We start from the raw sequence: 26253 nt of genomic DNA, 5'->3' as shown, positions 1-26253 counted from the left end.
GAAGCATAGGGCATTAATTTTCTTTCTTTTTTTAAAACATAAAAATCACAAGATTTCTGCCCAACAGTGACAATGTAATGAATACGTATATAAAACTTCTACTGCACATCCAAACAATAAAATACATGTCCAATGCAGAACAGGTGAAGAACAGGTGAAAGACAGAAATAATGTCTACACACTGGATAATGTCCCCATGAACATTTATTGTAAAACCACCAGATAACAATATTTTAACAATTGTTTCAAACATCAAACTCTTCCACACTAGCAATTCCCAGATATGCAAAAAATGCCGGCACAATTCCACATAATATGAACACCAAAATATATATTCATCAATGTGAAAACACATTGTACCCCAAAACCCCCAAATCAGAAGAACTTATACCTTCTATGCCCAGACCTGAGTTGGCACTGTACTTGCCCTCTTTTTTTCCTCTACACCAAATCTCTCCGAAAATAGCTACAGGTCACAACGTGTCACGTTGCGAGTTTAACTTAAACCTGAACCCCGTAAAATAAAACATAATCAAGTCCTTGTACCAAGAAAGAAATATAGACAATTCTACAGTCTCACAGACAGGAACATACTTTAAGCTAAATACTTAACATTTGTTTTGTTTTGTTTTTTTTAGAAAAGAAAAGTATTTGGCTGCAATTTAGACATAAAATTATGAGTTAGGAAAAACTGTACAATGGATTCATTTGAAATGACAGTTGACTGACATATACTGTAAACCTGTAGGCCTACGAACGGAGATTGTTCTTTATGTTCTACAACTCACTTGTTTTCCATCCGCAGACAGGATGAGCCAGGGATTTGCTGTATCAGAGTCCAGAGTTACATCCATAGCATATTGCTGGATCCTCCTCAGCTCAGCATCACACAGCTTCTTCATCTCTTGACTGGGTGTCTTCTCCAACTGAGCCACAGCTTTCCTCACAGTCCCCAGACTCCCCACATATGAAGACTGATGGACATTGACCTTTGTCCAATCCTTGATGGGTGGAGGGATGTTGATGGATGTGAAGTTCTGGAGGAGGTGGAGGTGGTCTTCAGTGTGTGAGAGCTGCTTCAGCTCAGAGCTTCTCTTCTCCAACTGAGCGATTTCCTGTTGCAGATCTTTAATGAAGCCTTCAGCCTGTTTCTCTGTTGTTTTCTGCTTCTCTTCAATCACATCAATGAGCTCAGCCTGGCTTCTCTCAATACAGCTGATCAGAGAAGTGAAGATCTGCACACTGTCTGCTATCTCTCTGTCTGCATCTTTCTTACGAGCTCTACTGAGTGTTGAACCTCCTGAATCTTCCGTTGTCTCTCCTGGATCATCTGCTGAACTTCAGCCTCTGTCTTTTCCAGCTCAACCTTCTTTGTATGCCTCTTCCAGAGATACAATTTGATGTAACTGTAATTTGATGTTACAGAACTGACAAACACACATGCGGTCAGTCTTACAGAACAGCTCCAGAGGTCTGTCATGTTTCATACACATAAACTCCTCAGGTTTTTTACAGGGTTGATTAGTTTGTGTCGTTTTAACCCAGTGAGTCTCTGATGAGGCGTTTCTACATGCATTTCTACATGCTGAGCTACTCAAACACACACACACACACACAGGCACACACACAGGCACACACACACACACACACACACACACACACACACACACACACACACACACACACACACACACACACACACACACACACACACACACACACACACACACACACACACACACACACACACACACACACACACACACACACACACACACACACGAGCCAGTAGTCTCCGACCTTCAGCCGTCCGGTCTGGCAGAGACATCAATGTTTACACACATTATTCTGTTCTTCATGGAAACACGTTTTTTTTCACCAACGATTGGACTGGGGAATTGAATATGAAAATAGGGGAAGATCATATCTAGATACGTTTTATGCAACTTTTATTCTCTGTTAATGAGTAAATCATTATACTGTACTTACCAGTGTTTAAGTTGTCAGTATTTGTGTAAAACGCTGTGTTGAAAGAAGGTTTTGTAGGTTGTGTTGTTCGCTGCCACCGAACTAGTTTCACTGTGTTCTTTCATTTCACTATTGCGTCACTGAGGAACTCCTCCTTGTGCTGTACAGTAGCTGTTAACCCTTTACTGCCACCAGCAGTGGTGGAAGAACAACTCAGAATGTATACGTAACCAATTGAACCCCAGCATTTACAGTCTACATTCATTATCCAAAAATAGCCGATCTACAAGCTCAAAACGACGTTGTGAGCTTGTAGATCGTCATTTTTTTGGCAAAGAGATTTGGTGTAGATGGAAAAAAGTGGTCAAAGTACAGACTCAACTCCTGTTCCAGTTTACTGAGTGTAAAAGGTGCTTCCTACGTCCATTGATGCTTGTCTTCTGAAAGATAAGGTCAGATGGGTGGAGATGACAACATTCCTCTCCTACAGGACAACTTAAGTGATATTTTTAGGTGAAAACTAAACTAAAGTTTTTTAAAGCACTATGTTGTGATAGTAATCATTGCTATAGAGTGTTTGTTCGCTCACAGGGGTCTCCCTGTCTCTCCAGCTCTTTAATAAACAGAAAATACATTTTCAGGTAGGTGACAAAATGTCAGCCAATCAGGAGAGAGTACCCATTTATCAGCTTAATTTTTTGCATTTTCTGTTTAATAAAGAGCTGGAGAGACATGGAGACTCCTGTTACTGAACAAACACTCTATAGCAATCGGTACTATCAGAATATAGAGCTATATAACACTTATTTTAACCAAAGAAAATCACTTACCCTACCTTTAAAGATCACAGCTTAACTAGATACAAGAGGTAAACCATTCACCTATCCACCTGTTTCCGCGGGAATTTACTGGGGCACAGGCCCTATACGCACAGGCCTGATAGGGGACATATCCGGCAGAGGCACCGCATATGTATAGCCTACAACCGGAACTGACGCCCACTCTCCGCTGGAAACTTGTGGATAGAATCACTGGTTCTCTAAGTGGAGTTTGGGCATCTCGTTCTAGGGATAAGATTTAACTACTTAGTTTATATTTTGGCTATTTGAAAACAATAGATCTACAAGCTCTCAACGTGTCGCAATGCGACACGTTGTGAGCTTGTAGTTTTGCTGTTTTCCACAAAAAAAAAGTAAAATCCTGAAAAGTTTTTAGAAACATGGAATCTTGAAACTCTTTAACAACACAAATGTAACGGGGGTCCTCGGCACAAAATCTCTTCAAATCGGGGTCCGTGGCCCTATATAAATATCAACTTGGGGGTCCTTGACATGAAAATATTTGAGAACCACATCACATGCTATAAATCAAATAAAAATAATGCCCCTAATGTGTTTACTTTCAATCTTTCCAAGCTACTTAAAACAAGTTTTCCAGCTTTGATTGATTGATTGAATACTTTATTAGTAAAACATGTAAACAGCATGTGGTACAGACATTAAGGCTAAAAGGATAACACAAAATTATTTCCATTGTGATCCAAAGCTGAGCTTGTTGAGTGATAGTAAATTAGGTATTTAGCGTTTACTTAACGACGTAGTAAAAAAATCAATAATGTTTAGAGTTAAAAGTACTGTTGAAGTGAAGATAATTTACGATTTGGGCACCTGGGTTGTTATCGCTTTATGAGGGGAGTCGTAAAGAATGGTCTTAATAACACTATTTGACATGTAAATTTACTGCCGCAACACTGACCTGACATGTAGGAATGCAGGTATGTGTGTGAGAATCTCACACCGTCAACTCTGTGAAGAGATGAAAGTGAAAACCAAGTTAACCCCTTTAGACCGGGAAAGAATGGGTGTAATTTTTTTATTTCTTTGGCTATTCAAAAATAGCTGATCTACAAGCTCATTGCGCGGCACCGAGTGCCGCGCTATGAGCTTAGATCTGTTATTTTTGAAAAATCTTGAACATTTGTGGAAATCTTTGAATATATATATTTTTATAGCAAACATTTGTTACTCAAACCTTTGCTTATATTATGGTGATTCTACAAATGGATTCTACAAATGTCTTCGAAATCCTAACAGTTTTTTGAAAAAACTTCAAATGCTATAATCAGTGGTTCTCAAACTTTTTCATACCAAGGACCCCCAAAATGATGTGTATTTGGCCACAGACCCGAATCTCAAAATATTTAGTTCCAGGGACCCCCATGAAGCAAAGATTTGAGTTAAAAATGTTCGCTTTAAAAAAATATAAGATTTGCAAAAAAAAATCATGATTTAAGAAAAAATAGCAGATCTACAAGCTCATAGCGCGGCACTCTGTGCCGCACTATGAGCTTGTATATCTGCTATTTTTGAATAGCCAAAGTATAAGATAATGTTTAAAGTGGTTACAATCTAAAATTACTTTCCCGGTCTTAATGGGTTAACCACATGAACCCTAGCCGCCCTATGCTGCGGCCAACCTTTGGTGAGAATAGCCCGGCTTGTAGATTGTTTTGTTTCTTACAAAGATATATGGTGTAGAGGAAATACCATCAGACCAGGTATATAGCCTTGGGGGACCCCAAGGTTTAAGTGGTTGAGCAATTTGGATTTATGGATAGCCTAATTGTTTTCTTGAAATGATTAAATGTACAAATCAAATATGTGAGTAGCACTGTACATATCTCAAATAAAGATTCAGAGATAAATAAATAATATCCCAGACATACTGTATGTGCTGCATGTTGGTTAGAGGTGGGTTGATATCATTTGAAAAGTGGCACAGCATCTCAATACAAATGTTTTGAATGGCACTATATGATTCCATCATATTGCATACCTAAGTCTATTGGTACTCACTACTCAGAAACTGTTTTGTAGAGAAAGCTGGCCCTCATTTATCAACGCAGCTTATAAACCGGCTTATATTTTTCCATATATTCGGCCGTACACCAACGTCGAAGTCACATTTATCAACGAATCCTACACAGCTGATCCGAGCCTACATTTGGTCCCAGGCTTGATAAATGTCACGGCTGGAACCTAGCGTCATTTAAATAACACGCCCTTAAATATTCTCAAAACGCCCCGATTTTACGACATGAAGAAGGACCAGAATACGACCAAAGACATCAAAAGCCAATGAGAAAGAGTTTCCCCCGCCTGCCTCGCCACACACGCACACGCCCCCCCCCCCCCCCCCCTCTCTCTCTCTCTCTCTCTCACTCACACACTCACACACACACACACACACACACACACACACACACGCCCGCCCAGCTGTGTTTTTCATGTATTGTAATCGTACCGTAGCGGTACAATCTTTGTCACGTAGGCTTGTAGCCTACATGAATGACATATTATGATACCAATCACATCGCCATGAATGGAATACGTTTGTATATTAATTTATTTAACCCATACCGAGCAGTGCACAAGCAGTCATGTAGGATATTCCCCGTGAGACGGCAGTGGTTTCGGTCCGTCCCGTTAATAAGAGATTGGAGCGTCGGGTTTATATCCTTAACCCAGCCAGGTTGTAGACTTCAAAACTCTCTATGACATAACTCCATAACATAGGACAAGCTACTGTAAGTTTGTACACCTCACTGTCCATGAAAAGATCGTCGGTAGTCCCGACCGCGGGACTCCCGAGTCCCGACGCAAAAGCGCTCGTATATTTTGAAAATAGCAGATCTACAAGCTCACAACGCGTCGCGATGCGACCCGTTTTTGAGCTTGCAGATCTGCTATTTTAAAATAGCCAATGCAACTGAATGACTGTTAAAGCAGTTTGTTTAAATTACTTTATAAAATGTTATATTTTCACAGGGATTATTTATTAGTGTAGATATACATTTAGGAGTGGATTATGTGTCCAGATGCCTGTCAGACAGTCAGACAATGCTGCTCCGCAGGTCTAGAATGGAATAAACGGGCGCAGCCAACGTCAACAACTGGTCTCGACCAGACGTGAGATCTCAGCGTATGGTAGGATGAAGCCCACGTCAGGATATATTGATAAATGCCGAAAGGTGCGGTGATCTCGCCGTACGCCCATTATTTGGGCTGCACCGCGTTGATAAATGAGGGCCAGTGTCTCTGAATAGTGGACAGAGAGAGACAGTCAACAGTGTTGTTGTCTCCGCCATGGCCGAGACTATGTTCTGCACCCTGTCCGTCCGTCCATCCGTCCGTGTGTGTGTGTGTGTCCGTCCGTCCGTCCGTCCGTCCGCCCTCCCGCCCGTCCGTCCGTCCGTCCGCCCTCCCGCCCGTCCGTCCGTCCGCCCGTCCGAGTGTCCGTCCGTCCGTCCGTCCGTCCGTCCGTCCGTCCGTCCGTGTGTGTGTGTGTGTGTGTGTGTGTTTGTGTCCGTCTGTGAACACTTAATCTCCGACACCGTTGGCTTGATCGCAGCGAAACAGTGCACACACACTCCCTGGATGCCAGAGCAGAACCTCTGCCCCAAATCTTTCACATGGGCCTGCATAGTGCCACCAGGAGGCAGATTTTTCCAAAACACATTTTTTGACAGTACTTTTTACTTTACTTTACTTTATTTGTTTATTTAGACAGGACAGAGCATATTAATGAACGTCACATGAACGTAAATACACCGGATTTAGCAAAGATGCTAATTTTCATCCGCAGTCCTCACACAAAACATAAAAACAGAAAACAATAACATCAGAAAACAGACAAACGGTGAAATACAATTACATTACATCACATAGCCTAAAAAAACCTAAAATATGATCACAAATGGTTGCAGCTTTGGTTTTCAAGCAACCATCTTTTCACATACTCCTACATATTTTGTCCAAACATCACGCAAACCGATAAACTGTATCTTTATAGTCATTAAACCAAACGTGTTCCATTTTAAACGAAATCCCTCAAATCATGAACACAGCGTGACATTTTGCATGCACATTCCCACTAGGTCGAGGAAGAAATGTCACTTGAAAATGTTCAAATCAGCCTCATGGTGGCGCTATAACAGTGTTTTTTACCTATAACTGCACAGCTCTGTGTAAAGCTTTGTATGTGCACTCTAGAGGCCAAGGAAAAACCTTTGCCCTGCATTTTCCACATCTGCCAAAGGAGCGGAGCGAGGAGCGGAGCGAGGAGCGGAGCGACGCGATTTTGGCGTGAGTGCGGAGCTGGTTTATAAAAAGGTTGGAGCGCTACTCAGAGCGAGGACCGCTTGCCGCTCCAAGCCGCCCCGGCAGGGGGCGCGCACTGAATGTTTGAGCATGCCCGGTCGCACGGACACAGACATCCAGCAGTGCACAGCGCACCGAGATTTCATTCGAATTTAGACTTTCTTTTTCTTTGTTTTTTTTTTTACTGTTGAGCGACCCGGTTTGAGCGGAGCATGGAGCGAGAGGTGCGCAAATCAACGTGAGCGACGGGGAGCGGAGCGAGGGGGGAGTCAACGTGAGCGAATAGCGAGCGTGAAACCAGTCCCCTGGAGCGCCGTGCGGCATTTCCACCCGCTCCGCTCACGTGCTCTGTGCCCTATTATAGCGCCAACAGGAGGCCGATTTTTGCACAAAATATATATATATATTACTCCTACAAATTGTGTTCAAACATTACACAAATCGGTATACATTATCTCTATATTCAAGTCAAGTGATCAAGACGGATCCGTCCGACTTTTCATATTCCATCCTGATTGGCGAATTCCGAACATTGCTGGCCCACAATAACTTACCTGACCTGGCGAAGACCGGTGCTCAGCGGAGCACATTTTCTAGTTTACATCTGATTCTGCATGTGATCAAAGCACGTTGACATGCTGCGTTTGGGTTGCTCTAGCAAGCCCGATTATCTTAATATAATCCTGTAATAGTGTGTGATGCCCCATTATTTTGTAAATCTTGGTGTGTGTGTGTGTGTGCATGTTTAACCCATTAAAGCATCTGTTTCATTTTAGATTTTAGCTATATAGCAACATAGGTTTTTCAGAAAACTCTTAGGATTTAGGACAGTAGTTTAGAACAGTGGTTTTCAGAATCGGCATCAGGTCTTAATGGGTTAACCACTTAAACCCTCTATTCTTGGTAAAACGGATGCCAAAAATATAGCTACAAGCTCACAATATGTGGGCAAAGTGTGTTGCTTTGTGACACGTTGTGAGCTTGTAGATCGGCTATTTTTGTAACTGGTTGGGCCAGTAATCTGAGCCCAACTTTACATACAGTAGTGTTAGTATAAGAGCAGGGAACAGATCTCAGTGACTCAACAGTCAACATGCAGATTGTGTTTGTAGCTTTGCCAGGAAAAGACACACACACACACACACACACACACACACACACACACACACACACACACACACACACACACACACACACACACACACACACACACAGACACACACACACACACACACACACACACACACACACACACACACACACACACACACACACACACACACACACACACACACACACACGCATGCACACAGGGAAAGAGAGTCAGGCGTGACACAACAGTAAGGAGTCCATGAATCAGACACACTTTTAATGACATCATGTGTTCATAAGACTAAACCTTCTTGTCACCTTTGACCTGTGCTCATTATATCACTCAAAGACCAGAGCATGATGCCAGCTGTGTTCTTCAGACTAAACAACCTGGAAGTGTTTCTTGTCTGCCATTTATATCCACAATAGCCTAAGAAAGTGCTCCGGTTTTTAAGTAGCAATGCCACAATGTAGGCTAGACATGCTTTGTTACAATTAAAAGGCCTGTGTTCATAATTGTACCCATAAGTAAACATTCTCATTACGAATGGCCCCTTTCACAATGTATTCCAAAGATTCCCATAATTTGCACAGCACATCACATCGCAATGCGTTGTGAGCTGGCCAAATCAGCTGGCCAAATTAACCATTAGAACCGGGATCTGTGTCATTTTAGATTGTTGTGTTGGCTCTTCAACAATAGCAGATCGACAAGCTCATAGCGTGTCACTTCATGCCATGCTGCGGGCTTGTACATCTGCTATTTTTGAAAATGTTTGAAAAATCGATAATTTTTATTTTTTACACAAATCTTCTCTTCTGGGGGTCCCTGGTACAAAACATTTTCAGATGGGAGTCCGCAACCAAATACATATAGATTTTCAGGGGAGATCTGACCCCAGGTGAAAGGAGTTCAAGTATCTCGGGGTCTTGTTCAGTGTAGGGGACGATGGAGCAGGAGTTCAGCTGGAGAATTAATGGAGCGGCACCGTAGGCCTACTGCTGTTTTAACAAAAAGAGAGCTCATGTGCCCATGAAGGCAAAGCTCTCAAATACCGGTCAGTATTAGTTCCTACCTAATGGTCATGAAGTGTGGGGTCATGACCAAAAGATCAAGACTCTTAGGGATAGGAGGAGAAGCTCAGTCATCTGCGTTCCACGCTGGCCTTGCAAGCTACTTGGAAGTAGCTAATGTGACCAGAGGAAGGTTAAGTCCGGAACTCTCTCCGGATGAGCAGATGAAGATGGACGGACGGACGGACGGACGGACGGACGGACGGACGGACGGACGGACGGATGATGCAAGAACAATGGCTTCTATTTCAGCATTCTAACTTTCACGGAGAGAACAACTGTATTTTTGACTAGATTGGAATCGCCATCGCCAGTAGACAGAAACGTTGACATCCAATAAGTATTAGAAAGGGCCAATTATATGAAGGTTGAAAATGTTCCTTTAAAAGACTCTGTCCATTCCTGACCCATTCACATGCATTTCTCTACTTAGTGGGTTGACCAATGAATCTGAACATGGGCATTCAATTGGCCATAGTTACAGTAGCTTAGAATTTGGGGAGAGTGGAAAATCGACTTCCTTGCTCCCGGCATATGCCACAATGTCCATGTGCAAGATCAGATCGATTGGTCAACCCTCTGAGGAGACAACGTGGACAGAATGATAGATGTTCTTGATTTTAAAGTAGATTAGTTAGGATTAACAAGCTCAAGGGGGGTTAGTGATGGTATCACCGTGGCCAGGATTCCACAGCAGTGCGTAATGCCACTGACCAGACACTGTGTGAGTCCATTTCCCACACATGTACCGTGTTTGACAGACTGTGGCTACACACAGCTCTGCTAACATTGACTGTAAAGTGCATCTAATGAAAATAACGCAGCAATCGTTCAGATGGAGCTGTTACTGGCCTAATAGGAGAGGAATGTGGATGACAATGATGTCACAGCATGTGCTTAAAGCACTATGTAACTTTCCTCTTCTACCCCGGATTTGAACCTGCGGTTTCCTGCTTAAGCGCTGACATTTCTACCATTTGGCTAATGAGCCTGCCTGCTTGCTCAGGGGATAAACTGAATCTTGACCTGATGGTCAAGATTCAGTTCGTCACAATTTGTGTCAGATCAGTGTATAGGAGAGACTCTCTCAGTTATATTGTATTAACATACTCTACCACACAGATTGGATAAAATTACATTTTATTCATTAAAAACGTTACACAGTGAGCTTTTAAGTAAAAGTAGCAGTACCACATTGTAGAAATACTCTGGAGTAGAAATAAGAGGAGCTGTTTTCCAAATGTTACGTGAGTAAAAGTGCAAAAGTATTGGCGCCAAAATATACTTAAGGGCGCGCTCCCACCAAAACATGGTTGGCTGCTGTTAAACGCAGGTTGTGCACGGCCACAGTTTTCTGCAGCCAGCGGATTCTAAAAAACGGAAGTGACGCACCTTTCACTCACTTTCAGGACCCTCCCCGTAGCCCGCACCGCCTTCTGCCTTGAGCACCATGTTGCTTCCTGAGTCTTGGGACGGTCCGCCTTCCACTCACCCGATTGGACAGAGTGGGAAAATCAGCTCCTGCCTCCAGCAGAAATATGCTTCAAATGGGCAAGTCGTGTAGAGCAGATAAACGCAAGGTCTGCGCGACATGCGGAAAGATCCGCTCTTGTGTGAATCCACGCATTTGCATTGACAAAGCATTGTCAGATTCCGCCCCAGAGGTAAAATAAAAGTGCGGTGGGAGCGCGCCCTAAAGGAATACTTTATAGTTTTCTTACCCTGTGATGTCTGAAATTTCCGTTTGTAAAATATTATATAATAAGTATAAAAACAGAAAAACAATATAAAAAATCTGTTTATAACGTGTGTGTGTGTAGATGAGAATGTACAGTATGTCTAGGAAAGGACAAGGACATGTTTATCCACGGTTACTTTATCCTGGTGATTTGTGCGATGAGCAACATCATTTAAATATATATATATTTATATTTAATTTCAGCACCAGCAGATTGATTGATCTATCCCTCTTATTGGGTTTAGATTAAATGACACTGTGCAAAACAAGTAGCATATTCTATTTTATGAATTATGTCTGTGTTTACAAAGGACACTCCTCAATTTGACATATATTTACTTGAGCCAACATCATGCTTAACCACTTGCAACACAAGCATCCAAATTCTGGAGGGAGCATTTGCCAAAAACAGCCAATCTCCAGATCGGCTATTTTTGACAGAGGTTTGCTGTAGAGGGGGAAAAAACATCAGGCCACACAAAGCTCAGTCAACCTTGATGTACTTGATGTAAGTAAATGTACTTAGTTACTTTACACCACTGCAATTCTCATACCTCATCTGCTGCGAAAGTCAATTTAGTCAAAGTGTGTTTGTAAGAAAAAATATTGAACCAATGAAAAGTATTAACCAGAGCTTGTTGTGACTAAATAATAACTACATTTGAACACAGTTCTTTTTTTCCATTTCCTGAAAAGAGACCGTTTAGGTAGGACATTCAAGGTTTCAATTATTATGGAAAAGCAGCAACAATAGTTTTTAATTCCAAGATAGCTCAGTGGTCGTATTTTATTTCCCCTCCATTGAATTAAGAGTGTAGTTCTTCCAGAATTCCTTTGCCTGAAGTGCTTTTTACTCAAGTACTGTACTTCAGTGCAATGTTGAGGTACTTTTACTTTGCTCAAGTCTTTCCATTATTTTACTTCTGCTTCTTTTACTGCACTATATCTCAGATTATGCAGATATATTAACTATTTAAGTGTTAAATAGCCGACCTACATGCAAGCTTGTGAACTATTTTCAAAGAACTTTCACTAACTTAAAAAAAAAACTTCATAAACTTAAGTATATTGTTTTATGCCAATACATTTACTCAAGTAATATTTTGAATATAGGCCTTGTACTTTGCAACACATTGTGGAATTGCTTACTTAAGTGAAAATAATCTTAGTACCCTACTTCTGGCCTGAGCAATCGTTGTTTTTTTTCTTCACTAAAACTGCAGCCAAACACACTGTTGTGATTTGATTCCGTTTCAGATTCAGGACAAGGACAAAGCTCAACACAAACGCCAGCTTTCCAGACAAACAAACTAAGGATCCGTATTGTTCTCATCAAAGCAACACAGTATTAAGTGTAAACAGGGTCGGATGTGGAAGTTATCGTGAACGTTATCGACCTCTGTGGTCTACCATAGGCTCTATGCACAGCAGCCATTATCACTTCCTTCACAGGTATTACCAATGACACTAATGAAGGCTCTGTTCCATTTAGTGTAGTGGTTCTCAGTTTTTCAATTTCCACGACCATCATAACTCTGAGAGTGTACAAATGGAACCAAATTTTAATATACTTTATTGTAATTATTCAGGGTTTACAAAGAATACATGACATGTTAATAAGCATTTCAATACATGTTAATAGACATTTCAATACATATTAATAAGTATTTCAATACAGAAATATATAAATATATATAAATATATATATATATATATATATATAATTATATATATATATATATATATATAAAAACTAAGAGAAATATATATATATATATATATATATATATATATATATATATATATATATATATATATATATATATATATATATATATATATTTCTCTTAGTTTTTAGTTTTTTTTACATTGTCAATAAGTGCCATGGCTTCAGCTTTTTTTGTCTGGAGTCAATAGAGCACCGAAGTCCTGACGTCACTCGTTCATCCCCAGGTTTGCGGAAGTAATTTCTCTATGGAGAATAACATTGGGTCATCTTAGAATCGTCTCATATAAGAATTGTGGTCCAAAAATAAACACCGCGTGTCGGCGTTATTGTCAGGGAGGAGGTTCTGTATAGTTTATGATAGTCAGTCACTTATATTTGATACAGTCTGTTTCTGGCGAAAATGTAACTAATTTGGCGGAAGTAACATTAGCGTTTTCTCACCGTCAGTTGATGCTTCATATCCATAAGAGTCAACCCGCCGGGGTCATTTGTTTATTTTTGGAACACAGTTCTTATTTGACGCGATATTAAATACGTCTATGGGATTCAGAACGGGGGTGGAAAACTGCGAACCAGGTAGACAAACAAAGGATGTGTAAATGACGTCAGACTTCGGCGGTCTATTGTTCTTTGCATTGCCTTTTTAGTTCAGTTTTAATTTGTGTGGATCCTGTGTGGATTTCCTGTGTGGATTTGGAAAATACTCCACAACCCCCACCAAATGTCTTCTTTAAAAATAGCCTATCTACAACGTGAGCTTGTAGATCGTCTATTTTCAAGTATCCAATATATTTGTATATAGGCTTAAAGTGCTCATAGTCGCTTTTATTGGGCTTGTTTTCACAAACTTGGTTGCTTATTTCTCTCGCAAAATCTGGCAACACTCACAGACTACGACACACACACACACACACACACACACACACACACACCGCTCGCTCTCTGTGTCTTTCTCTCTCTCTCTCTCTATCTCTGTGCAATAGTCTCAAATAAACAGCCCCCCTTTGAGCACGCTTGCTCACTCTCATTTTGTTTTATAATAATGTTTAACTTAATACAGGACTGGGTGGTAACTATGTGGGGGATCTGTTTGTTGTGGTCAGGTCCACCGACCTTCCATAGCCACGGTGGCTGTAATGTGCTCTCATTGGCTGTAGCGTGCATCTCCTCGCAAGGTGGTCGCAGCCCCGTTCATAGTGTATGATATTGTCTGCTGTCCTGTCCCAGACAGAGCTGAATATCTAACATGGTAGTTATCTGAAAACGGTCGGAAAGCCGTCGCAGAGCGGATAATCGCGGCCATGTCGTCTCGCGGAGCCTTTCACACACAGCGAGCATTAGCTCGCCGATCAAAGGCCGATCTGTGTCAGATCGGGAGGTTTTGTCGGCGAGCGCCAAAAAAGGTCGGCGACAGCAATATCGGACCAAATCTCCTGCAGTGTGTACCTGCCCTTAGCTAGGGACCCCCTGGACTGCGGGAGGTCCCCGGACTCCACTTCTAGAACCACTGCTGTACTGCATCACCCCTCAGCCACCCACCCCGACCCACACCCCCACCCCCACCCCCCCCCACACACACACACACACACACACACACACACACACACACACACACACACACACACACACACACACACACACACACACACACACACACACACACACAGAGTGGTTGACTAATGGCTCGGTGAACCGCTGTGAATGAAGGTCATTTCCTGTATAATCTCATCAATACATAATTAAGCAGTCAGGGACACACTGGCTCTCACTGATGCATCCACAGAGTTCATTTGTCCATTTGGAACTCTAGAGAGTGTGTACAGATCTAACCAAATGGACCCTTACAGCTTCCTTTTGCACTGGTTTTTTATTGCTTTACACATTGTGTTTTCTATGTATATGTTGGATTCGTGTTGATGTCTGTGGTGGAAAGTAACTAAGTACATTTACTCAAGTACAGTACTTAAGTACAATTTTGAGGTATTTGTACTTTACTTGAGTATTTCCAAATTCCAATATTTCTACTCCACTACATCTCAGAGGCAAATATTGTACTTGTACTCCATTACTATTATTTGACCACTTTAGTTACTAGTTACTTTGCAGATATAAATTATTATATTATAAAACATAGCCTACATTCACCCCTTGCGATGCGACGCGTTCAAACATTTCTATCAATATGTTGGCTTCATGTTAATGTCTATTTTCAGACATTTAACCGCTTAAACCCTCAGTACTTTGTAAACTTGACCTTTGACTCTGTACTTATCCTGCAAAGCATTGTGAGCTTGTAGATCTGCAATTTTTTGGCAAATGCATACCCCCCAGAATAGGGATCAAGTGGTTAATGTAAAAACAAAACAAAAAGATCCAATCATACAAAGATTAGGCAGCCCCCCTGTAGCAACTCTGAGGACCCCCTAGGGGTCCCGGACCCCCTGTTGAAGACCCATGGCCCAGACTAATTAACCAACTGTGATTTAGCCCTGTCTTGTACGCGCTGACCTGGTTTAGCTCATGTAATTAGTCCTATCGCTATTGATTATACTGCCTCCATTTGAACACACTGCCTGCATGCAAGCATCTCTCTGTCTGTCTCTATATAGCCATGTAAACTACATGGTTTCTATACTGTTATACATATTAGATGAATGCTTAAAATCATTGAATATAAATGTCAGTGCCCTTTCTTTAGTGGATGATACGGTGTAGATTAAAATAACGGCTACCCCACGTTCTGGATTGACAATGGTACGTGTACAGTATGGAGCGGATGGAGTTTAAACAGTTTTTGGGTGTTCGTATGGCGAGTTGACCAACTTGATGCTCTCTCTGACCAGTGGACATAGGCATGGCGGTGGATCTGATCTGGATGGACTGCTAATGTGGATCACAGCTTCTAATGTGGTAAGTGTTAATTCTTGCGTCAACATTCCGCAGAACTGTACTTAAGTATAGTTTTGACTTTACTGGAGTATTTCCAATTGTCTATACTTTTGCTTCTACTCCACTACATCTCAGAGGCAAATGTTGCACTTTTACTCCACCATAAATATTTGAAAAGTTTAGTTGCTAGAACTTTGCAGATAATTATTACATCATAAAACATACATTAACCACTTTAGTCCTATTTTATACCTAGGCTATTTGAAAATAGCCGATCTACAAGCTCACAACACGACGCGTTGTGAGCTTGTAGATCTGCTATTTTCAAAAAATGTTGTACTTTTACTTTTGGTGCTTTAAGTACATTTTGATACCAATACTTGCGTACTTTTACTGAAGTAAATTTAGAATTCCGGACTTCTACTTTTTACTTTTACTTCTACATTGCAGTATTGATACTTTTACTTAAGTAAAACATTTGAGTACCTTTTCCACCACTGACATTCTGAAAAGATTGTCACATTTCATTATTGTAAGAATTAGTGTCAAATTAAAAAAACGATATGGGTGGAAACCTTATACTGTATAGCAAAACTGTTACTTTTCAGGAAATGTAAAAAAAGAACCTGTGTTCCAATGGAGCCAATGTCATTATTATTTAGTCTCTTGTTAATACTTTTCATTGGTTCAATATTTGTAAAAGCCACAGACACACTTAACCACTTTCACTTGAAAAATTATGAATATATATAAATGATCTCTGCTGTCCGTCAACTCCAACATGTTCATTTTTCAGGAAATGAAAAAAAGTGGAGTTAGGAGGTTTTGTTCATCATTGATAAGAACAACTGAATGGACCTCCATGCTCACAAAGAGGTTGGAGGTCAAAAGGGGGTGGAGCCTGGAGTCAGCAAAACCAGCTAACTCCACCAGAGCTAGCTGGTTTAGCAGAAAGTTTGAGGATCCAATGAGTGAGCTGGTTTTGTCAGAAGCGCTTTTTAATGATTTTCATTGGTTCAATGTTTTTTTTACCAACACACAGATGTAAAGGGTGTTCAATGGCCGTGATTTATGGAAAGAAATGTAAAAGCGTCAAAATGGAGTTAGCTGGTTTCTGCCGGACAGCAACGACTGATCTACAAACTCACAACGCGTCGCATTGCCATGCATTGTGAGCTTGTGTGTGTGAGCGTGCGTGTCTATGTGCAGGGCGTTGCCGAAAATGAGTGCTTGCTCATTTTCGGAGAAAGAAAGAAAGAAAATCTGGTAAAAATGATTGTGTGAATAGACTAGTGTCATAACTTCTAATCAATCATGTTCTTGTTGTTCCTCAACAGCTGTACACAATAACTGGTAACGTAGTGAAAATAGCCGATTTACAACAAGCTCACAACTTGAAGTTCTCAGTTATGCAAGACTGCTTAGCAGGCATAAATAACTGGATGTCACAGAACTTTCCTTCAGATAAATCCAGACCAAACTGCTATCCTTGTCATACTGCAGGTCTTGAAATAATTCAGCAGTCCGTTGGTCCACTAGCAGCAGTGATGGAAGAAGTACTCACAGTATCTTTTTACTTAACCCATTAAGACCTGAAGCCCATTCTACAAATGCCTTTTAAACCAATAGCTCTCAAAATGTTTCGTGCCAAGGACCCCCAAATTGATGTATATGGCCGCGGACCCCCCATCTGAAAATGTTTTTGTGCCAGGGACCCCCAGAAGCAAATATTTGAGTTACAAATGTTTGCTTTAAAAATATATATATAAAGGTGCACATTTTCAAGATTTTTCAAAAATAGCAGATCTACAAACTCATTGCGCAGCACTCGGTGCCGTGCAATGAGCTTGTATAACTGCTATTTTTTTAATAGCCAAAGCTAAGTGGTTAAAATGATTGTGACGATATGTTAACTAATTTCCGTGGGGACCCCCTGGTACCCCTCCATTTTGAAACCAATAGGTCTCAAAATGTTTTGTGCCAAGGACCCCCAAATTGATGTATATGGCCGCGGACCCCCCCATCTGAAAATGTTTTGTACCAGGGACCCCCCAGAAGACAAGATTTGTGTTAAATAATTCAAAATGATTTAAAGTTTTTCAAACACTTTCAACATTTTTCTAAAATGTTCATAAATTGCAAATGTACAAGCTTGCAGTTGCAGTTTAGCCAATGCTAAAATCTGGGATAAAAAAACGGATGGTTTCCCGGTTTTGATGGGTTAGGACGGTGAAAGTATCAACATCGCAGTGTAGAAAAGTAAAAGTACTCATTATTCAGAATGTCCCATTTCACAAGTTTTCAAAATGCATATACAAATCTATGAAAAAATCTACAAGCTCACAACGCGTAGCATCGTGGCACATTGTGAGCTTGTAGATCGGCTTTTTTTTCCAATAGCCGAAGTATGCGGCTGAAGTGGTTAATGTATGTGTTGTACTAATAATTTACAGTAAGTAACCAGTAACTAAAGTTTTCAAATAATTTTTGTCGAGTATAAAGTACAATAATTGCCTCTGAAATGTGATGGAGTGGTATTAATATCTCCGATGTATTCTCAAGTACAGTATTTGAGTAAATGTACTTAATTAGTTTCCACCTAGCAGCAAATGTAAAACAGGCCTAAGAAAAAACCCCTAGGTGTCTTTTTTTGACCAGCACATGAACTCAAAGTTCATATAGGAGGTCAATCAGTCCTGTTTCTGTACAATACGTAACATCACGACAATCTAATCCATTCTCACCGCTCCAGATCTGGAAAAAATCATTCATACTTTCGTCTCATCCTGTTTTGAACGTAATTTTCACCACCCTGAATCACTCCCCACTCCAATTAGTCCAACATGCAGCTGCCAGACTCCTTGCTAATGCTTGTCGTAGGCAGAGATGGAAAGTCATTTAAGAAAGCATCTGTGTCATTCTATTTATTTATTTACTCTTAGAACAGTGGTTCTCAAACATAGCAGATGTACAAGCTCACAGCTTGTACATCTGCAGCCAAATACATCATTGTGGGGGTTCTTGCACGAAATAGAGAACTGCTGATTTACAATACATTTGTAGATGGGTGGGTTAATCAAGCAACTGTATTTGAGATCAGTTTTTTATTTTTGTTTTTTTGTTAGTTCCTTCAGTATTTACATTGTTTGATACTTAAAACTCTACTCCACTAGAGCGGCAAATATTCTACTTTTTACTCCATTACAATTTTACAGCTTTAGTTAACTAGTTTTTATCTTGTTTGCTTGAGTAAGTTTAAGGTTTTATTCAATCTGGGAATTGGCTCTTGGGGCGCCACCTAGTTTTTTGTGTCAAGGAACTTGGCTTGGCTCCTCCCATTTCTTAGTCCACTTCCTCCCGGGTGTGTTCATTCCTCCTAACAACAACACTACATGTTCAAGGCAGTGGTGCTGACACGTTCTGCTGTTAGCAGGATCTGTGTTGAGAGATTAAGTTGTATTAACTATTAACCTTTATTACTCATTAAAACGTCTCTCATCATGTTGCTCTTTTTTGTTTTAATTAGTGGTTCATTGCACAGCACCTAGGTACTTCATAAATCAAGTGTACTTACTTACTACAGTGTTGCAGGGTACGTGGCTCAGAGCCAAAGACATAATCATTGTTTTCAGGCAGAAACCTTGTATCTCCACATTTCAACTTTTTATCTTGTTTTCGTAAAATATGTCCTGCTTCACAAAAAGTTGTGAGAAAAATAGTAGATCTACAAGCTCACAACGCATCGCTATTTTTGCTATTTAAATGTAGGGTATGTGATTTTATTTTGGTTAAAATAAGTGTTAAATAGCTCTATATTCTGATAGTACTCATTGCTCTAGAGTGTTTGTTCAGTAATTTAGTGTGACCGAACAAACACTCTGTAGCAATGATTACTATCAGAATATAGTACTAGTACTATAGTAGTACAAAATATATATGTATATCACTTACCCTACCTTTAATTTTTATTTTCAATATTAATAATAAAATAATGGTTTTGGACATACAAGGTTTCCGCCCGACTGCAACAATATCATCTCCCATGGCCAAGGGGGTATTCCCCCGCTAGGCTCGTATACATTATTAATTGAACATTTTTGGACAATTTTCCCAGGGGAAAGCCATGGAAACAAATGTGAGGTCTGGGTAAGAACTGTATTGTCAACTCTGAGAGGGGTTTCTCTGGAAGGTTGCCTGAACAGCAGCTGGACGGTCTGTCAGCACATCTGGTTTGAGCCTGTTCTGTTTCTGTTTGTTTTCCTCACCATGGTTTTAACCCTTTACAACCGGGAACGCGTCTGTGTCATTTTAGATTTGAGATATTACATTGGTTGGCTATAAAAAATAGCGGATCTACAAGCTCATAGCGCGTCACTTTGTGCCGCGCTAATATATATATGTTTACTGTAAAGGGATTTTTTTTTAACTCAAATCTTTGCTTCTCGGGGTCCCTGGAACAAAATACTTTGAGATGAGGGTCCATTGAAAAATACCTTTAATTTTGGGGGTCCTTGACATGAAAAAGTTTGAGCACCACTGATAAAGCAACGTACGTTTTTTCAGAAAACATTTTTTCTCCCGAAATGATATTTATTTGGCCGCGGACCCCCCCCCCCCATCTGAACATATTTTGTTCTAGGGACCCCCCAGAAGCAAAGAGTTAAAAATGTGGGCTATTTCGAATATACTGTCACTATACTGCATCCCCCTGGCCAGCCGAGGCGCCTGATGGAGGGGAAGGGAACTGGTTGGAATAACGTGTTCCTCGCGCTACGTCCTACCAGGACTCTGGAAACTCTCCCCTGTCAGGTGACAAGAAGGTCAGTTGGCTCTCAAGCATTGAAGGAGGCATGAGCTCGGCCCTGGCCTCCCTAGGTTGGCAGAGGGAAGGTAGTGCCCAGGATTACATAGACAATTGGCACTGGGTGTAAAAAATAGGGTTACAAAATCGTGGGATAAAAATTTAGGAGAAAAAAAAAAAAAAAAAAAAGACATCTTAAATGACACAGATGCGTTCCCGGTCTTGATGGGTTAAAAAACACCACCACGTGGTGATAAAAAACCCCATTCACATGTTCCGTGACATGAGGAGTAGTTACTCTACAGGCAAACACTAAACACTGCTGCCAACTAAACACTGGAAAGCGTGTTTGTGTAAAGGAGTGAGTTATCAAGGTGGGGTCCTTTCTTGGACCCCCAGGGTTCCTTGAGGGGGTTCCAGGGGGTCCTCAGCTAAATTAGTTAAAGCTGCACTATGTAGCTTTTTCCTCTTCTACCCCAGATTAGACCCTGTTTTTCTACGCAAGGGCTGACCATTTTTTACCATTGAGCTAATAGAGGCTGCCTGCTTGCTCAGGGGATAAATTGAATATTGGACCATCAGGTAAAAATTCTTATTTGACGCGATATTCAATACGTCTATGGGATTCAGAACGGGGGTGGAAAACTGCGAACCAGGTAGACAAACAAAGGATGTGTAAATGACGTCAGACTTCGGCGGTCTATATAGACTGAAGTAATAAACCCGGATCATGTTTGCATGTTTGGAACTAACAGCTGAAATCAATAATATATCAGTATTCCGATATTAACATGCAGGCCGCATGTTAATATAGTGAAGGTGGGGGCCTCAATGTTTTGCTTCTTTTGCGTGCACTGTAGTAGAATGATTAAGCACAGCACTAATTTACAAACAAAACTAAAAAAGTTGAAATATGGAGTTATGAGGTTTCAGTCCGTCAGCAACGATATTCAAGTAGTAGCAGTGGTGGTAAAATATGTTTTACTTAAGTAAAATTATCAATACTGCACTGCAAAAATACTCTGTTACAAGAAAAAGTCCAGAATTAAAAATTAAAGTATGTAAAAGAAAGTCCAGAATTAAAAATTAAAGTATGTAAAAGTAGTATAAGTACAAGAGTATTGGTATCAAAATGTACTTAAAGTACCAAAAGTAAAAGTACTCGTTATGCAGAAAGTTATCAAATGTCTAAAATGTATACAAAATATTTGAAGATAGCCGATCTACAAGCTCACAACGCGTTGTGTGCTTGTAGATCTGCTATTTTAAAAAAGCCGACGTTTAAATAGGGCTGAATTGGTTAATGTATGATTTGTAAAAATAATCAATCTACAAAGTAACTAGTAACTAAGGTTTTCAAATAACTGTAGTGGAATAAGAGCACAATATTTGCCTCTGAGATGTAGTGGAGTAGAAGTATAGAAAAATGGAAATACTCCAGTAAAGTAAAATAATCTCAAAATTTGGAATTCCAAAAGTACAGTACTTGAGTCATTATACTTAGCTACATTACACCTCTGAGTAGTCGTCGTGGTATTAGTAGTGGAGTAGTCACTGTGTCATTAGATTAAATGATTTTCATCTCATGGAAAGCAGCGTTTTGTGGCAGCCAACCAGCCACGGCCATGGAGCATGGAGATCGAGTAGAATTATCACCCACAGAAATGTTCCCCCTCTCCCACCAGGCATTCCACATCTGAGGACGTTGTCATAGCGACGGCGCATTGTTTACATCAGTGTTTTATGCCTTGTATTTTAATGATTGGCCTCTCTGCTCTGTGATCTTCTGAAATGATTCTGTGAGAACCCGGACAGGATGCCACAAAGTGACTTGGTTTACATGCAAAGTGGTTCAGGATATTAAAACCTGTCACACTCAATGGTATACTATGACTATAATCAAAGCTATTATGGCAACTCATTAACTCATAAAATGAACTTTTTTCTTTTATTTTCTTCTGTTTGCATGAACCCTAGCATCCCTATTCTGGTTGGGGAACATTTGCCCAAAATAATATTTTTGCCATAGATTTCACCAAATTCATTCAGTCATGATTTCACCAAATCACGAGTGAGCGGGTGGATCGGCTATTTTCAAAAGATTTTGAGTACATCATCATTCATCAAGCTTGCTCACTCCGAAAAACGGGCGTACGCCGAGATCACCGCAATTGTCGGCATTTATCAATCTGACTGACTTTGACTTGAGCGTACGGCCCACTCAAATCTTCTGGTCTGAGGGCGTGTAGGACCGGTTTGCTCCATCGTAGACATGCGGTGCAGCATTTTCTGACCATCTGACAGGCATCTAAACATATAATGTATTCACTCCAAAAATGTATAGCTATAAAACTAATAAATAATACATGTGAAAAATACATATTTTGAAAAGGCATACATCAACGATTTGTCATGAAATTGGTAAGATATTGCCAAGTGTACAAGCAATTCAAATCGAGCAATTAAAAACAATAATAACATGTACAATATTACAAGTTAGATGCTTAGTCATTCAGCCATTTAAGCAGTGCTTTTTTCTTATTGGTCTGTGTCAGGTATCGTTCTGTGCCCTGTGTATGCAAATAGCGTGTGCCATTCCGCAAATATGATAGGCGTGTGTGCTGTGTAGCTTTGTGTGGGATCCACGGAGATGATTGGTGGGATAACTTCACATGTCGGAGAAGTTCCACTTCTCGGCCGTATTCCGCTGCTTCATGTTGAAAAACAGGTGGGGCATTTATCAACAGCCGACCATTCTTACGCTGCAAAAGACAGGGTACACCTGCTTGATATATCACACGTGGACGTGGTCATAAGCTGATTCCTGGGCTCAAATTTAAGCTGGTTTCTACGTTCCATTGATAAATGAGGGCCTCTGTGTCTCAGAGAAGGTCTGGGTACCGTTCAGAAAACTGCCCACTAGTGACATCATCGATGGGGAATCCGAGCGATTCCAAGCTTATAGAAAGTACTGCCTTTTTAAAGGGATAGTTCACCCCAAAAATGAAAGAATTGTATTCATGGATATTTTTTTAGTTTTTGTCGCATTCCTATGCCAATTATTTGATGACCAGCGGACCGGTAGGCAGCGGTTCCGGTAGGAGACACAAAGGAGACTCTTTGTGTCTCCTACCGGAACCGCTGCCGGTCATCAAATTATTGGCTTAAAAATATCCATGAATTCAAGTCTCCATGGGGTGACTAATCGATAGAAAATGTTGTCATTTTGGGGGTGAATTATCCCTTTAAGGCACTCGGGTGGTGCAGCGGTTAAGTAGCTGCCCACCACCGCAGAGTCAGGGGGTTCGAACCCCACCACGGTGCATCCGGCTTTGTCAAGCGTCTACAGTCTCCAGTTTGGTCCCCAGCTAAATGATGAGAGAGTTGGTAACCAAATGAAATGTACCCTTATAGATCTTTAACTCTTGAGAGCGTGAAATGAAACCAACTTGGTTTCATTTTACGCTTCCTTTTACGCTTCATTTTAAGCTCTCAAGAGTTAAATTATTGTTAAACATGTGTTGTCTTGTATGTTTAAATGTGTTCTGTACTGTGTACTGTCTTTAAGACAGGAGCCCTAGTAGAGCTAATTAGTTGATAAAATACAGGTTTGAGAGTAGGGTGCAGGCAGGTGGCGTTAATCGGTACAGTTAGTCAGTTCTCTCTGTGGAAAGCAGTGGAAGTGGAAATTGGGTCTGAGAGGCTAAATCTCATCAAACGTTGGTCCGGTGCTCAAATACCGAATAAATAATGGACCTTGATATGAAAAGGGTTGAAAAGCACTGGTCTACACAAACACAATTGGCCCGTGTTCGGCGAAGGGAAGGCGGGCCAATTGCTATTTGTCATTGCTCGTACTCCTACGGGCTGGGGTGGCACCTATCAGCTGGCAGGGAGTAAGCGAGAGGTGCTACGTCCTCCTGGTGGGGGCTCCTCACTGGCAGGTGAACCCAGTGGTAGAAAAAGTACTAAACTTTTTTTACTTGAGTAAAAGTATCAATACTGCGATGTAGTACTCTGTTACAAGTTAAAGTCCAGAATTCAAAATGTACTTGAATAAAAGTACAAAAGTACTCATTATGCAGAATTTCCCATTTCAGGTTTTCAAATGTATAAAAACTTTTTGAAAATAGCAGATCTACAAGCTCACAATGCATTGTAAATCAAAATCTACAAAGTAACTAGTAACTAAGTTGTCAAATAAATGTAGTGGAGTAAAAGTACAATATTTGGTAATTAGTAAAAGTATTGAAAATTTGAAGTACTCCAGTAAAGTGAAAATACTTCAAAATTGTACTTAAGTACAGTACTTGAGTAAATGTACTTAGTTACTTTACACCACTGCCGGTGGGGGCTCCTTACTAGCAGGTGGGCCAGTAGGGTACAACAGCAGTGGTAAGCAAGCAAGGCACAGAAATGTGTGAGCGGAGAGGAATTCATTGGCAACTAAATTGGGGGAGAAAAGGGGTAAAACAAAAGTACTGCCATTCTCTTCCTGGAAAGTTGGCATGCTGAAATAGAAGCCAATGTTATTGCATTAATGAAAATAAAAACTCATTTTTATCCCCTTTTATTTTAAAGAATCTTGTTTGAAATGACCAAACCTGCCTACCGTCGATGTCACTGGTAGGCAGGTTTCTGAACTGTCCACAGCCCCTCCTCTGAGGCACATGGTACTGTATTATGCATTTTAGTGATAACCAATTATATAACATAAGGTTTCAAATGGGTGAAGTATGAATACAAAAATACTTCATCCACCTTTCTAGACATAGTAATGTTGTGTCTCTGACCAAACAATGAACTGGCACTGAGCTCCACTTCTCCTCCCATCACTTAACAGCTGACCAGCTGTTTGGAACATCCACACTTGTGTGAGCCAACAAGTGTGGATTTGATCAAAGTCTCTGTGCTATGTGGGCTGTCTAACATTTCCTTTCCTTTGAAATTAGCAATGCAAATTGTTCATGATTGTCCCCTAATCCTACTTTTTTGGTTTTTGTATTGAACAGCATTGCAGAAAACTGAAGTGATATATGAGCTCTGTCTGATTTGTGAAATACATTCCTGGTCAATCTCCAGTGTAGAAACCTCTTATCTCCAGTATTTCAACTTTTTTTCTTCTTTTCTTTTTTCATAAATTAATTTCCTACTTTGTCATACAAGAGTGTCACACAAAGGTTTTGAAAATAGCAGATCTACAAGCTCACAACGCGTTGCGATGTGGTGCGTTGTAGGCCTGACCTCGACTAAGTCGACTAGTCGACTGGTTAGTCGCGGGGGGTCCGAGTCAACTAAGTGTCTCTTAGTCGACTCTAGTCGGGAAAAAAAAGGGCCAAAAATGTTTTAAATTGTTTTTTGGCCAAGTCTACACCTGCAACCACACGTAACTTCCACTTTATTCTTCTTATTCCTCGTCTTTGTATTGGTATTGTTTGTGTTGGAGCGCCTCAGTGCGGCTGCAGAGTTCATGTGCAACCTCTTCCAGAGAGAGATAGAGACACTAGAAACTCTGCTGGAGACAAAACAAACTGTGTAGACTTGGCCCTTTGAAATAAAATGTATTTTGGCCCAAAAAAAAAAGAAAAAAAAAAAAGAAAAGTTTTTTATTTTTTTATTTTTTATTTTTTTATTAGTCGACTGCCAGTCGACTATTGGCAATTAGTCGCCAATTAGAGTCGACTAAACAAATCCTTAGTCGGGGACAGGCCTAGTGCGTTGTGAGCTATCTTTTACTATTGTATTAAAAGAAAAGTATAAAAAAGAAAGAAAAAACAGCAAAATAAAAACTTTGTAGTTTTAG

The 26253-nt window shown here is 40.5% G+C and overlaps 1 protein-coding gene across 1 annotated transcript in view; it reads right to left on the bottom strand.

The window, feature by feature from the left end:
* LOC308077857 (zinc finger protein RFP-like) overlaps positions 1-2084 on the bottom strand; it is a gene marked incomplete at its 3' end in the record, with an annotated part of 22513 nt that extends 20429 nt beyond the window's left edge. The window contains exon 1 of the mRNA XM_080418824.1: positions 1990-2084. The remainder of the gene's footprint in view (positions 1-1989) is intronic.
* Positions 2085-26253: the final 24169 nt, after the last annotated feature.

This window comes from Gymnoscopelus braueri (assembly GCF_963280865.1).
Source record: "Gymnoscopelus braueri genome assembly, chromosome: 22".
Taxonomy (NCBI): domain Eukaryota; kingdom Metazoa; phylum Chordata; class Actinopteri; order Myctophiformes; family Myctophidae; genus Gymnoscopelus; species Gymnoscopelus braueri.
The sequence above is the reverse complement of the archived record's forward strand: the minus strand, read 5'-3'. Positions and strand labels throughout refer to the sequence as shown.